Source organism: Strix uralensis, chromosome 12 (genome assembly GCF_047716275.1).
Source record: "Strix uralensis isolate ZFMK-TIS-50842 chromosome 12, bStrUra1, whole genome shotgun sequence".
Lineage (NCBI taxonomy): Eukaryota > Metazoa > Chordata > Aves > Strigiformes > Strigidae > Strix > Strix uralensis.
The window spans coordinates 7,678,987-7,692,818 of record NC_133983.1 but is presented as its reverse complement, the minus strand read 5'-3'; positions in this window follow the sequence as shown (position 1 = coordinate 7,692,818).

Below are 13,832 nucleotides of genomic sequence, written 5' to 3'. Positions count from 1 at the left end.
AAAGTCTTAACATCTTCATACAAAAAGTGGAATAGATAAATGAACAAAAGACCACAGAAAGATGTGGAACGCAGCTGTCCCATGCATTTAAGACCAAAGAAGTTCAGTTCATGGTTCTGTTAGCAATTTAATAGACTTTACTGCCTTATTTCAGTGGGAGTTAAATGCTAATTCTCTTGGGACCTTTGCAAATCTCTACTAAATTCTGTAGACTTATAGCTTGGAAAGTATTTTTAACAAAGAAAGGGTTAAATGAAATCACCTCTTCCCAATGGACTAAAGAAATTCAATTCAAACTTTTTTTCCCTTTACTGGAAAATCAGATTTGAATGCTCTGATTCCTCATGTATTTTCAAGATTTATTCATGAGTCACAGCTGAATGCACTATATGTTGTATTTATATGAACACATATAAAAAAAGAATCATTTCCATTATCTAGATAAATGTATGTTTGTCAGCATCTGAAATAATATCAATCCTGAAAGTTATAAGTATTCAGTTATTCTTTTAAAAACATCATTCAGGCATTGTAAGACATGTAACTACAGAATAAGCAATGACCTTTAAGTGTATCTTCTTTCCTATTAACTCAACACTGTGAAATAGTGATACTGAAATCTTTGTAATATCTGCACAGAAGCTATTTATTTTAAAATCATTTCACCCAGTAAACCAACCATAATTTTATTAACAATAGCAAGAAGTTGATATGGTATTCAATGGAATACTAGCATGCTATTCACCTTAGCGTCTTTTACAAAGAATCTCTTAGTTCATTTGTATTTTAGCAAAAGGGCACATGATAATTTTAATTCTTTATTAAACTTTTTCAATTAAATTTCTAAAACCTTATCAGGTGTAGAGCATCTTCAGGGAACAAAACTTTTATAATAACAACACCGTGGAAGCTTGTAATCTTTAAAATGACTCATTCACTATGATTAATTTACCCTTTATTTGTATCTCTATATCTAAAGGGCAAATGTCACTTTTAGAGTTATTTCAGACAGAAAATTTTATACAGAATTTTACTTTAGATGTAGGTCACATCATTTATGAGTAACTGTCATGACTGACTCATTGCATTTTCTGTCAATGTTGAGTTTCTTCCCATTTCAGAAATACCTCTTGAAGAAGCAGCTTATAGGCTTTGAAAGACATCACACAGCTAAGCCAAGTAATATTTCTCCAATTAACAGAGGCTAAGTATTATCATACTATGAGTATATCAAGAGTAACACTGAACACCTTATGTCTCTGCCTCAGTGTCATTACAGGATTTCGCACTGATTGCATGAGCAGCTTTTAAGAGCACTGCAAGCAGAAATTATTTCCTGTGGGTCATGGTATAAGAAGTTCTAACAAAGAAATCGCAAATAATGTTAAAACAGCCACTATGGCCATGTTTGTTTCAAAACAGAGCATATAACTATCAACAACAATCCCCCACACGCATATTGACACAAAAATCAAGACATGTTTTAAAATCATCTCCTTTAGTAACAGGATGAAGTACAAAAACAGAGAAAGAGGGTGTACGGCATTGCCCAGATGTTTGCATTTTGTGAGTACACAAAGTCCTGTGGATTGCAAGGCGGGAGCGAGAGAGCGCATGTGTAAGCATTAAAAAAAAATAAATCAGACTGTATTTCAAAAAAGTGCTACTGCCAGTAAACCGTCTATATTTAGATCATTTCTTTATTTACCTGGACCTGCATTAAAACGCCTCATATGATTACATTTGGCAACAGTCCTTTTAGTGACTACCTTCCAGGAAAAAGGTTATTTCCTCAGTGTCACACAGCCAGCCACCTACACAGTCACAACCTGGTCACTTACAGTCTCCTTTCCAGTCCTTTTAATCCATCCTGCCAGAACACACAGCCTTTGTAAACAGCACAATACAATCTGGCAACAGTAGAATAGGGCAAAAATCTCCTTTCTAATCTGGTACCTGATCAGATTATGAGCCATCTCCTGGAGCAGGAGATCATTTCTGATGTTCTAAGTGTGCATCAGTTAAAAGATGTCCTGAAAAAAAGAGATTCAAGAACCAAGTTGCTTTTTATCCTTCCCCCCCCCCCGCCCCCAACATCCACAAATAGTTTCTCAGATGCAGTTAATCCACAAGCAAAATTGACTAAGTCAGTATTGACTACTGTAAAAAAAGATTTATTTTGCTTATAGTACTTGCTTTATCAGGCACATTTCTTTGCCAGTCTCTTTTCTTCCCACTGTCTTGACCATCTGCCTGCAACTCTCTTTCCATTTATTAGCAATAGTGGTATTTTACTATATTTCATTGCCATGGTGTGTGTGGCCTTGACTAGTTATCAGTTCATTTCACAGCTTTGTTGTTTGAACTACTGCCAAAATGACTGGTTCATGTTTTTGTTACAAGCTTTGGAAAAGTTGATAACTTGGACAGAGACATTTTTCCTTTCTACTCCTTTCTACACAGTCTCTCTTCCAGATGGTTGACATTACTTTGAGCAGTCCTCTCTTTTCAGTTTTTAAATTATTTGGTCTGGCAGTGACTTTTATTTCATATTTTTAGAGTCTATACAAGCTGGATTTGTATCCCATCAAAATTTGCCTTTTGATGTCAATGAAGCTACAGCAACATGCGTAGTGTGATGATCTTGCTTCATCAGTGGGTCAATTATAACTCCAAATGAAGCTGAAAACACTTTTCAAATAGCCTGAAATTGCACCATTAACCTTCTTTCCCCCCCCCCCCCAAATCATGCATTTATTACTAAATTATCAGCTAATATTATTAATCAAACATAGCTGGAAATAGGATTTTCCTGCTGTGGACAAGTGATTTGAAGTGTTCCAGCCAGTTTTATGTTCCTTATCTAATCATGATTAAGCATCTTTTGGATATAAAAAAGGTAGTGTTTAAGATGTAGTACAGGACACAGAACAGCATTAAATAGGGCATTCATGAAGATCTATGTTAGGTTATTACACTTTCTAGAAGACAGATCGCCTGCTTAAAGTCAATGATGAAACTCAAATTTGCTTAACAGATCTGACAAGAAATATTTTACCTGGGTTGATTTCAACAGAATTTAGATATTTAAAGCAAAAAAAAATGTAATTAAAAAGTGTTATTTCAAAGGATCTATACGTATCTAAAAAGAATGCCATAATAGGTGACTTAGCAGTTTCTTAGCTTCTGTAAATAACACTGGTAGAATATAAGCATAAATTTCTGAGTAATTAATTGAAAAATCTACCCTTTCTTCTGATTTTATCTTAAATATCAAGAATGGATTTACGATTCTGACCAACTCACTGGGAAAGCAACTCTTGGGAAGGAGATGAAGCCCATACATTCTCATTCTGACTTTTTTCTACTGCTGGAGAAGCCAGTCAACACACGGGAGAGCTGTCATTTGCTTCAGTGTGAATTTTCCAATGGCAACGAAACCAATGAGTAGAATTTAGGTCTCATTGTCATCTGCGATAGCTTTTCCATTGACTTTAACTGAGCCAGGATTTCATCCAGGGCTGTGCAATCACTGTTGCACTATATTATTTCCTCTGGACTAGATGATTGTGACACAGTTTTGTTTCAAAAAAGAAATACTGGCAAAACAGAAAATCCTTCTCCACAAAAGCAAAATAATTCATCTCATCTCCAGTATAAATGATTAAATCTTTAAATGTTTTCTTTTAAAATACAGCTACTAAAGGCTCTTTCAAAACAAAATTGAAATTATGCCAGGAAGTCTACAAGGTGTATTTAAGGATTAAAAAATTCTTTATTGTGAAAAAAAGCTTTGAGACTTGAATCATTCAGCCTTGAAAAATAGAAAGATGAGAAAAGACTTCATTATGTGTAGTTAGGAAAGAGCTGTTTATACTACAGGAGAATAATGAGAACTCAGTGATCTGAATCTAGTAGATACATTCAGAAATTGTATTAGATAAATATGAGGAAGAAGTATAGGCTTTTTCAATTTTTGGCTCTGACACAGACTGTAAAATGCTAAATGTCCCTTTGTCTCAGTTCCTTCATATGTAAAATACACTGTTGCTTTTGCCTGATTTGCCAGTTAGCTCTCCAAGTACTGCAGAGCTGTAGATGCTCTCCCTGCTTGTGTCCACACTACACCTCAATGTTGTATAGGTGGTGGCTTCTAGGGGCCAGAAAATACAAGTAATAATGACTTTGAAAAAGAAATTTCCATATAGTTGGGAAATTTTCCTCAACACTGCTTTAACGCAAGATCAGAATACCAGTTAAAAGAAGCCCAGTCTAGCATATACTTACAATATTTTAAAAAAACCCCAACATGTCTAAACCAGTTATTTCCTGCATTAGCTTTAAGGTCTGTAAGGAACTGACACATTTCTTAAAATTTAATAGATTAGTAATTTACAAATCATGTAGATATTCACATCAAATGGCTTTTGCACGTCATTCAGATGTAACAATATGTTTGCCTCCAATGGAGACAGAATCACCTGCCAATACAGATCACATTAAAAAAAAAAAAAAAAACAAAAAAACAAAAACAACCAAAAACATACAGTTTCCCCTGAAATAAGAAAGAACCTATAATGAGGTAACATCTTTCCCAGATGGCTTCTTTAATAGGTACTTGAAATAATCTGATATATTGGTAAAAAGCAAACAAAATGCATTAGCTACACAAATACTCAGCTTCTCTGCAGGTAGATTAATGTCTTCTAATTCATGAACTCCTGAATCTATGGCTCGTTATTAATCCTAATATTATTTTTTTCTTGTTTATTATCAGGACTCATGCATAATAAGTGATTTATGCATCTTGTTAGTTTTTGGACTTACATTCTATCATGGAAAAACATGTTTTGCACTGCTTTGCAACCACAGTGAGTTTCACTGGTGTGAGATATTTCTAGACCATTACACTTTATACCAGCGTTTGCACCCACTATACTGAGCACTATAATCAGTGTATAGTGATTATGCAGCTGTGCAAGATTTCCCAAAACAAGTTTAGGAATGACTACAGCTCAAAACAGGAACTCATTTACCATCACGTTTTAGAATCCAAAATGCAGTAACTGTCCATCAAAAGTTTGTATTTACCACAGACCCCTTTCCAATTACAACAGACCGTTACATGTGAAGATTTCACCTGTGTATGCCATTGTGATAAAGGCTCACAGACAACTTACTGATTGACTCTGCAGCTGTAAAATGACCCAGGATGCCACTCACTTCTTAATACTTAGACTCTCCTTATTCATGACATCATGTCATGTATCAAATTAAAAAAGGACCTTTTATTTCCTGTTCATTTGAGCAGCAAGTATTCACCCTGCATTTCTTCTGCAAACTAAAGAAAGGTGAGCAGTATGCCAAAGCATGTACTGTAGACAGCAGAAGAATGGAATTCTTTCTAGTTATTAGAAATGGAATTTAATAAAAAAAGTATTAAACTCATTGTACCTGGTCCAATGAAAACAGAAATGTCATATGAATATGAAAAAAGATCATACAGTATGGAATATGGAAAATGTTTGAACAATAATTACTTTGGTTTGACATTATTCTTTACAACAGCTTTGAGAGCATAGCTTTTGTTAGAGGACTCTGACATTAAATGAAAAGGCTCAAGGAAAAAAAACACTGGATTCCAGGTTTGATAATGTTTTAAGGTAGAACTATCATTTCAACTACTATTGGATTCTGGCAGATAGTAGGGTCAGGCACAGTACACCTCTCTAAAAGTACTGAGAGCCTTGAATTCAAATTCAGGCCTAAAATTGGTTATGCTAACTCCATAGCAAAGATGGCTATGCCGTACTTACAAACAATAATTTATACTAGGAAAAATAACCCAAATCATCCTACTAAAAACTGTCATCTGACTTCAAAAGGAAACAAGCACAGACTCCATGTAAAATAACACAGGGGTCAGGTTCCCTGAATGGACATAGACCAGTCATGCAGGGCCCTCACTTTTTTGAAATATTGGAAGTTAACAGAGCAGGGGAAGAATAAAGCATATACCTACAATTTAGGAAACACTGGAATTACTGTATATAAGTAGAGCAGGCAAGTCAAGTGGTCTTCTGCCTCCTTTTTGTTTATGATCTGTGACTATATTACCCACACACATTTACAATCTCATTCAGTTTCTAGCCCTCTCTGTTAAAACCTGCACTCAACTACTGGGAGTTTTGCAGACCTCTGGACATGGAGATATTTGACAGTACATGGGTAGGATGGACTTCAGGAGCCTGTTTTAACTTCAATATAGAATGTGGGTATCTGATCAGACTATATAAAACTACTAAGAAAAAATGTGCATTACAGTTTGTGTCCTGAGAATATATTTAGCCTATGTAAATTTAAAGTAATGTTAAATATATTTTGAGATGGTTTAGACAGAAGTAATAATTTCAATGAGATGCCATACACGTTGAAGAGTAAAATTAAGATGTAGATTATTAAGATTCTAAAAATGGACAGTAAACCTGCCCCAACATCATCTCTGTAGCAAAGCAAGGAGAAAGCCACTAAAAAATCACTTCCACTTCTCATTCATCTTAGGAAACTGTGAATTAGCAGAGACCCTAACAGCAGGTGCAAATTGCAATATGGCTTTCATTCCACACATAGATCTCATATTATCATCACTGGGAGCTCAGAAAATGGATTCAAGGAATTATACAGCCATAACTCTTTGACTGTTACACACTAGCACACTTGTTAAAATTATCAAATACTTGCTATGTTCCAGATAAGAGAATCAGACCACAGCACAAATACAATGTGTTCTTTATGCCAAATCTTTCATTATGAAGAAAGTTGGGAAAATGCAAAGATTTTTGCTCTATAAAGAAATAAACTGCATGCAAAAAACTAAAATGCTATTTCTGATGTGACATTTTGTAATGAAGTGATACTGTAAGATTATCAGGCCAGCAAAAGGTTTGTGTGTCCTAGTTACTAAGTGTAGATAGCATTCACTTCTATAACTGTCAGAACCCTTTCATAAGTATTTTAATTTGCAAAAGAAGCTGACTTCGCTATGGAAATGTTATGATAAAGCCTAAAAAGAATTTATCTGATCAAGGAAGACTGTATTACCACCATGTGGAGTTTTGCTTCAAATCTTGCATAACAGCAAAAATAAATACAACCCACTTTTGTACAAAAACAGATAATTGGAACATAAGGAAAAAAAATTTGAAGTTTTCCTTAATAAGATTATATTTCAGAAATGAAGGGAAGAATATTTACTCATAAATAAGGTTTATAAAAAAACCACCTAAGATGCTAATGTCTCCCTAGTAACATCTGCTTGTCAGAGTACTATGCAATCAAGCCAGCAGCTGAAGACTGACAATCACCTACTGTAATATATTTTGGATTATGGATTCAGGATCATTTAGAGATGTTGATTCCTAGTGTTTATGTATAAATTACAATATGTAGCAAGTTACCTAAAGAATAATTTCATTCCAAAATTTAAATAGTGTCTCAGTGATAAATGAAAACACCATCTGCAGCTTCATAATAATTTGTTAATTGAGTAGAGAGTACATAGAATCAAAATCACTGCTGTCATCCTGTAAGTTTTAAGGTAAGCCACTTAATGCAGTCATTCAACAGAGGTTCACCAACGCTAACACATTACATAGTCTATGAAAAAACAGTGTTTGTCAGTTCTATGGCTATGACAGTCATCCTACAATAAATAAAACTTGGAAATCTGTTTTTCACCAGACCCTCAAAACCTGCTGATTTTGAAGGACTTATATTTAAGCCACTTAATAGTCTTTCAAGATACATTAGAAATGTGATATATGAAATCCAGGGTAAATATAAAACATAAGCCCATATTAATCAAAGGAATCAGAAATTTATGATGAAAACATGGGAAGTTACTCTCATTGTCAATGTAATGATAGATAGGAAATAATTTAATTTTCTTTGGTCAAGTGCAACACCAGCAGAGACTCAGCCTTAAATCCTTCCCTAAATTTTCTGATTTTCCCCACTGTGTGAACTCATATGTACAGAAAAAAGAAAAAAGTATGAAAGTACGAGTTAACTTTGTGTCCAATAGGCAAGTAGTTCAACTACTAGTCAGCTAAGTAGCCTTCAGGATCAGACTACTTTCATTTAATCTGCATGCCTTTGCTGTGTGAGGAATATTGCCACCACCCCCAGCAAGGGCTATAGTCCTGATCAAGTCCACAGCATCCAGGAAGCCCGACTAAAACTACTTTAAAGGCTGAGCTGAGACGGAAGTAAACAAAAACTGTAGAAAGATGCCAAAATCCTATTGCAAATAATAAAGATAGGCAGAAGAAATAAGATTTCAGGATATACTTTGCCAAGGTTATATACTGCTGCTCAGTAGTGCTTTAATCATGGAGTCTGTAGAGGTCTGAGGCACTATCTGGTAGCTTCATTAACTGTACTGAGTTCAGTTCAGGTAGTCTTATTTCCTGACCCTCATCTACAACAGCAGCTTTAACCAATGCCACTTCCAACATCTCCAGTTTTGAGGCTTGCTTTTTCATTTAAAAAAAGGAGAGTAAAAATTTAAAAAAGAAAAATCCTCTATCTAGGAAACAATTCCCTTGAATGTGCAAGCTTTGGTGGCAATCTAACTGGATACCTAGACTTCTGGGATTTTCACCCTTTTTCACTGAAACATGTATTTCCATGATTTCCTAAGTCTGGCATATATCCTTTGTGAAATAAAAATTCTGATACTGTTTCTCATCAATCTTTTATCAATTGATCTGTAACTAACTGCTACACTTTTATGAAACAAATTCAGGCACAGTTCACATTTGAAATAAACAAAATTAAATGGCTTAACACAAAAATATTTTCACCTTATCAAAAGAGAGTTTCTCTCAGGGAGTAACATTAATGTCTGCATAGTATAGATTTTTCATTCACTTCCAAAACTTCTCTACTGTCTTCCAGAGTCTCAAAAGTAGCCACTTCCAAAAATTCTTCTCTATGTGATTTCATAACGAGAATCATCTTTTCATTCTAGTGCTTGGAAAAAAATATAAATTCCCCACTTCTAATGTGCAACAGACATTGAGTTTTATAGAGTACTTCAGATGAGCTGAATAATGACACACCTGCATGAAATTTCCCACTAACCATTATAGCCTGAAGGAATCTACATGTCAGGCAAGAATCTTGATTTAGGCAAGAAATGACTAAAAGTCTAAAATCATCCTACAAATTAGCCTGAAAGAACACCATATTAAGTGGGGGGGGAAAAAAGCAATATAAACCAAATGCCAACATGTAACTTCTATGGCTTACCCAGTTTGTATCTCATTTTGCTGGAGCTTCCTTGTTTGTCTGACCCATGTGACACATTAGCATACGTAAATCAAACCTAATTATAAATTGCTGTGTTCTCAGGGAAAGCGAAGGCTCAAGCTGATACATCAAGATATGTATGAGGCATGTAAATCAGTATTTGTACTCACTGTGGCATGAAAAATAGAAACAGAATGGACTTGATCTGGATAGTGAGTGGCAGAGGCAAAAAATATTAATCATTCCTTCTAAAAAGAAAAAAAATAAGAGTATTATATTGTCTGTGAGAGTTTAAGTCTTCAAACTGCAACGCTAAACTTAGTTTTTACTCCTAGCCATAGTCTGGCTGTTTGCAAAAAGTTTATTGAGGGCTCTGTGAAAGCAGAATAAGGACATGCTCCTACGCTTCATTTAATTACTAAACACTAGTACCGCAGCTACTGAACGTAACAACTGCTAAACAAAAGGTATCTTATCCTATGCCATTATTTCTACTTGAGAAAGATACTATGATCTACCATGAAAGAATCTCTGAGCAAAGGGCAATTGTAAATACGATGATAAGATATTGGCTCTAATAGAGCACTGTCTCTAGCGATCTGATAATAACTAGATGAATCACTGTAGACTCAGGGTAGCAGAGAAACACTGGAACATGATTTTTGTTTCCTTTCTTCACAGGAAGCAATAGTTTTCACAACCACTGTACAACGGTTGTTTCAAAGTCTTTTGCGTAGGTGTGTGATAAATAGCATAGGTCTTAATGGATTGAAATATTTGATATGAGTTTTTAAAAGCAAATCGTGCTTACAGAAAGGGGAATTTGCCTCCAAACACTTTCCCCCACAGAACTATCAATGAAAAAGAGCTCCAAGAATGTACTGATATTAAACAAAACAGATTCTCAAAGCCTGAACTCATTCTGAGCATTTTATCCCCATTTGAAAAATGTCTCTGACAACTGATGCTTGCCCTGATATTATCACTTCTTCTCTTTGTACTGTTGCAAACATTTCAGCAATAATTCTAAGGTAGATATGTTTTTAGACTCTTACTGGAGATCAGTAAGCCTAGTCAAGTACGTTTGGTTTAAATGCACAGCAAATTTCTGCCTCCAGATAACATGTTCTGGTATTGATCACTAAGACAGTACATCTGAAACTGTGAGCAATCTATATATTGTGCTGCCTCTCACCTCCATAAACTTGCAGAATTACAATGAACCTTCCTTTACCCCTCTTATGTGTGAGCAGAAGAGGGCTAGGAAGCACTGAGACCATTTTTCCTCACTTGATGTTACCACCAGCAAATTTGAGTAGTAAAAAGGAAATAGAAGAGCAATAGATCAAATGTATTTATCGATGACTTAAGACATTATCAAATACACGGTGTACTAGCAGGGAAAAGTTGTGGTAAATAAAAGATACATACCATATAGATCTGATGGGATATTATTAAGCTACCTAAGTAGCCTGTAGAGTGACTAAAAGCATTTATAAATCACTGCAAGCACAACATATATGATATTATTTTCCATATTATCTGGCCATGACCTGTCTCACCTGCGTCTTTGCCTGACCCTACTTACCCTCACTGGGTTTGATTCTGACCCCTCACTCATGACCTGACATCCTGTCCTGGCCTCATCCCACCCCCATGGAGGTCCCTGATGTCTGGACTGGGGGTTGCCCCCTCCCCAATCCCTGCCCTGCTCCTTTGCTGGGGCAGCAGGACAGGTCATGCTGGCCCAAGGGTCTCCCACAGCTCCTGGTCCCCAGGGAGGGGTCAGCCCTCACTGTACCCTCAGAGTCTCAAAAGTGTAATTTTTTTTTTTTTTAAAGTAAAATATCAAAACATGATTTGAAAATTTCACCAGTTCTTCCCCTAAATGATTTTTCAGTATAAGATTAATGACATGAACCCTTTTCCACTAGTTTCAATAAATTAGCTCCTGAGCATCTGTAATTGCCATGTTGCAAGCATTACCTATGAGCATAACCTCTCACATCACCTGAAAAAGAATTTCCTTCTTAGGTCAAAAGAATGTCCTTTATTGAATACTACTTTATTTTTATGGGAACTCTGAAAAAAATTATTTCTCTCCCATCGGTCCATGTGATACCACATGATCTCAGGAGATAATTGAGACAGATGTGCTTCACACTAATTGCTTTGGAGGTTCTCTGACACTAAAGGTCTATAGCTGTTATAGTTGTTATCTGCCAGTTCTCCAAACCCCCTAAATAAGTGCTTAACACATGGACTTTGCTCTATAAAAACCCAGCATGGAATTACTAGAAAGAATTATCACTCAATCCCCTATTCATCTTCACATCTATGTAGTGTTTTAAAGGTCACTGCCCTTCCATTTGTTCTAATACCCAGGCAAGACTTTGGTCTGTTTTGAAGATGAGGTCACATCCACTCACTCTATCCCTTGCAGTCGGCCCTGTCTCAGGGATCCTACCAGAGCACAGGTGTTACACTGATGAAAAGAGACTAGCTGCTAGAGTACATACATAGCAGCACCTCTCCATGATGGGAACTGACCTACGACTAAGAATAGAAGGAGGAATAAAAAATATGGTAGGGGGAACCACCAGAAGATTTTGTCTTGCCTAGAAACTATTACCATATATGTCCTGTAGTTTCTTTTTCTCTAACACAGAAGGTACTTTGAGAATAATAGAACAAAATAAAAGACACAAGGAGAGACAATATCTTTGATTTGATAAGAGATGAAAAAAAGTGAGTAAACATTTGGGTGCACAGTCCCTTAACCAGACTAGACCCCCAAAGAAGTACAAATTTCAAGCTAAAACTAGTATTGGAATCAATAGGTCTTAGTTTAATATAGAATCAAACACAGATTCTAATTTAAAAATTATCTATCAAAGACTTAAAATGATATCTAGGCTTGCCATATGTTAAAACAAACATTCACCTACCATAACTCTTTCAAGAAAACTATCACACTGTATTTTGTAGGTTTTCAGAATATGTCTCAAGAACAACAGGCTCAACATTACTCTCAGCTTTTACTAGATACAATATTCTGTTACATATGTCCAGAATTAGACATCTTCATTTTTACCTTCGTGCTCTTTCATTTCATACCCTTAGGCACTGGCTTCTTTCACATGTAGGTCGGTTGGTGAAAATGCAACATGCCTCTGTCAATAGCTAAATGTTTTTAGATGCAACAATCAATCTACCTCTTTCTTTTCACATATATGTATATAGGCGCACACAACAATTTCTGTTTCTTTCTCTATACTAATAAGCAGATGTATAGTGCTCTGTGTATACAGATATATATCCCCATGGTAGAAATCAGTTTTTCTCCTTAATAGCCAGTAACATAATTATCTCACTATGTTCTGTAGCTAGCAACTAAATGCATCATCTTGCCAGAAGACGATGACATATACCATAATCTGAAAAGTATTACCTTCAGTGCTTTAATCAATGTTAACATTAACAGCATCATCTCTGGCAAAGCATGAAACTATTGACCCCCTAAAGACCTATGTTAAGATATGACAGTATTTTATCCTGGAATTTAATTTGTGTTTGCTACTAATTAAAATACGTGTGACATGTCTCTAGCATTAACCCCAGTTGTAATCAAGCTGTGGATTGTGCCTTCCTTTTGCAAAATTTCAAGACAAAACCTAGGGACAATGATAGTACAGGAACAAATCAGCTAGAAATCCCATGTAATTTATTAAGGAAGCAAGTCAGCATCACAGAGATGTAGAGAGACACGAGTTGGTTCTGCAATATTTCTGAAAGGATTTAAAAAAAAAAAAAAACTTTGAAAGAAAAATATCAGATAAGTGCAAAGAAGCAAATTGTTCCCACTGGACTTTACAGTACTCTATGTCTAAGTTTAGAGAATATTATGAAGTGAAATCTGCATTTTTCTCATGTCTCCCAGGGACAACCTTCCACTTTCTGTGACCTCTTTGCTCTTAAATCTCCTATAATTCAAAATACTTTTTATTTTTTAATTATATTTCCCAGGGACTATCTCATTATTATTACTGCTGTATCACCTCCAATGTGGTTCACACTCTGGGATTATTTTATATTATCCTACAGGCTGTACTAAGATTTCAACCATCTCAACAAAGTCTGGGTGGACTAGGTACATGCTTGGGCTCTCCCATCTGCCCAAAAAACAGCCCAGGTCCTGTCCTAATCCACTTTATGCTCTTCCCTTAACGAATAAATCAGTAGCGTAACAGAAAACTCTTAACACTGGAACAAACCTGTCCCCTCCAAAAAAGAGGTAGTAAGTCCTATCTTTTCCCATCCCACCCTCTTTTCTCTTGCTTTTTTTAGCCAAAGAAAATAAAAAGAGCATATATCATCCATTTAAAATCATTATCAGGTGACAGGCAGCCCATCACCATTTCCAGGCATTTTACTGTAAAATCCATGGGTTACAGATCAATTGCTATGGACAGCTGGATCTTCTTTTCACTCAGGTTCCTTAAACTCAGCTGAAAGATTGT